General features: G+C 43.4%; 1 pseudogene across 1 annotated transcript; it reads left to right on the top strand.

The window, feature by feature from the left end:
• Positions 1 to 1,126: 1,126 nt before the first annotated feature.
• Positions 1,127 to 1,968, top strand: LOC116098157 (annotated as a pseudogene). Its single transcript, XR_004121727.1, has one exon. The product of XR_004121727.1 is annotated as a 40S ribosomal protein S2 pseudogene (transcript).
• The last annotated feature ends 745 nt before the right edge of the window (positions 1,969 to 2,713 follow it).

The following is a 2,713-nucleotide window of genomic DNA, read 5'->3' as shown; positions in this document are numbered from 1 at the left end:
TGTGTTGTTTTCATTGTTTTTATTTTATTAACCTCTGCTCTAATTTTCATTATTTCTGGACTTCGACTAGGCTTGGATTTGCTTTGCTCTTGTCTTTCCAAATTGTCCAATTGCAGTGTTAGGCTGTTTATTTGTTTTCTGTGTGGTTGTTTAACAAAGGCAGTTGGCATTACACTGTTCCCTTCAGCCTGCTTTCCATGTGTCCCAGAGGCTTTTACTGTGTTTTCATTTTTACTTTGTTCTCGAAAATTTTTATTTCTTCTTCCTTGACTTCGGCGACCCACTCATCTTACAGGATTGAGTTGTTTAATGACTATGAGTTTGTGCATTTACTGGACATTTGTTTGCTGTCAATCTTAAGTTTTACTGCAGTATGGACAGACAGGATATAAGAATTGCTATTTCTTTTTGAATTTTTAAAAATTTGTTTGGTATCCCTGGATGTGGCCTAATTTAGAAAACTTTTCTTGTGCTATTACATAGATTGTATTCTCTGTCTCTGTCTTTGTCTTTCTCTGTCTCTGTCTCTGTCTCTCTGTCTCTGTCTCTCTCTCTCTTTCTCCCTTCCTACCCCCCTGTCTCTCTGTATGCTAGGGTTGAATATTCTGTAGATATTTTAAGTCCATTTGATGTATGATGTCAATTAATTCTGATGTTTCTGTTTATATTTTGTCCAGATGACCTATGTAATAGAGAAAGTGGGGTATTGAAATCACTTAATATTATTGTTAATCTGTATATTCAAATCCAGGAGTATACTTTAAATATGAAATCTGGCACCCCAAAATTTAGTGCATGTATGTTTAGGATAGTAATGACTTCTTTTTTTTTTTTTTTTCCGAGACAGGGTTTCTATGTATAGCCCTGGCTGTCCTGGAACTCACTCTGTAGACCAGGCTGGCCTTGAAGTCAGAAATCCACCTGCCTCTGCCTCCCAAGTGCTAGGGTTAAAGGTGTGTGCCACTACCGCCAGGCTAAGATGAGTTTTTTTATAGACAGCAGATAGATGGATTTTGATTCTTCATTCATTCATTTAGCCTGTGTCTTTTGAATGGAAAATCGAGGCAGTTGGTAGTTAAAGCTATTATTGAAATATGTGGTTCCTTCTTCTTCGTGAAAACACCAAATGGTGAATGACACCGGTGAAGCCGGAGGGCCCTGAGGACCACAGAGCCGAGGATCAGGAGGCTGCGGTGGCTTCTGAGGAGGATTTGGCAGTGGTCTTAGGGGCCATGGAGGCAAAGCTGAAGAAGACAAGGAGTGGATCCCAGTCACTAAGCTGGGCCACCTGGTTAAGGACATGAAGATCAAGTCCTTGGAGGAAATCTATCTGTTCTCCCTGCCCATTAAGGAGTCTGAGATCATTGACTTTTTCCTCGGTGCATCCCTAAAGGATGAGGTTCTGAAAAATCATGCCAGTGCAGAAGCAGACTTGGACTGGCCAGGGGACCATGGTTCAAGGCATTCGTCACTATTGGGGACTACAATGGTCACGTTGGTTTTGGTGTTAAGTGCTCCAAGGAGGTTGCCACTGTCACTTGAAGGGCCATCATCTTGGCCAAGCTTTCCATCGTCCCTTTGCAGAGAGGCTACTGGGGGAACAAGATTGGCAAGCCCCACACTGTTCCATGCAAGGTGACAGGCCGCTGTGGCTCTGTGCTGGTGCGTCTCATCCCTGTCCCCAGAGGCACTGGCATTGTCTCTGCTCCTGTGCCCAAGAAGCTCCTGATGATGGCCGGTATAGATGTCTGCTACACTTCAGCCAGAGGCTGCACTGCCACCCTGGGCAACTTTGTCAAGGCCACCTTTGATGCCATCTCCAAGACCTACAGCTACCTGACCCCTGACTTCTGGAAAGAGATTGTGTTCACCAAGTCTCCTTATCAGGAATTCACTGACCATCATGTGAAAACCCACACCAGAGTCTCTGTTCAGAGGACCCAGGCTCCAGCTATGGCTACCACATAAGGATTTTTATACAAGAAAAAATAAATGAATTAAGTCTGTTTAAAAAAAAAAAAAACAGAGCTGGGCGGTGGTGGCGCACGCCTTTAATTCCAGCACTTGGGAGGCAGAGGCAGGCGGATTTCTGAGTTCAAGGCCAGCCTGGTCTATAGAGTGAGTTCCAGGACAACCAGGGCTACACAGAGAAACCCTATGTCGCCCCCCCCCCCAAAAAAAATGTGTGTTAATTGTGGTCATTACGTTGTTGATTTGTTGTTGTTGTTGTTTGTGCTTTCAGTGGTACTTTGTGTTTTAAAAATGATGGGTTTGTGTTTCTTTACAGTCTCTGTTATGCACATTCCTCTCTCGAGCTGGAAATACTGCTTCCTGTGTTTTATTTTCTTTCTTTCTTTTTTCTTTCTTTCTTTCTTTCTTTCTTTCTTTCTTTCTTTCTTTCTTTCTTTCTTTCAGTAATTGAGCTCTTTTTTTTAAAGATTTATTTTATGTGTATGAGTACACTGTAGCTGTACAGATGGCCATGAGCCATCACGTGGCTGTTGGGAATTGAAGTCAGGATGGCCCCGCTCGCTCTAGTGTAATACACTGTAGCTGTCTTCAGACGCACCAGAAGAGGGCATCAGATCTCATTACGGGTGGTTGTGAGCTACCATGTGGTTGCCGGAATCTGAACTCAGGACCTTTGGAAGAACAGTTGGTGCTCTTACCGACTGAGCCATCTCACCAGCCCGCTTCCTGTGTTTTCTAAAGT

The sequence above is a fragment of the Mastomys coucha genome, unplaced genomic scaffold (genome assembly GCF_008632895.1).
Source record: "Mastomys coucha isolate ucsf_1 unplaced genomic scaffold, UCSF_Mcou_1 pScaffold20, whole genome shotgun sequence".
Lineage (NCBI taxonomy): Eukaryota > Metazoa > Chordata > Mammalia > Rodentia > Muridae > Mastomys > Mastomys coucha.
This window is presented reverse-complemented; position numbering and strand designations above follow the sequence as displayed.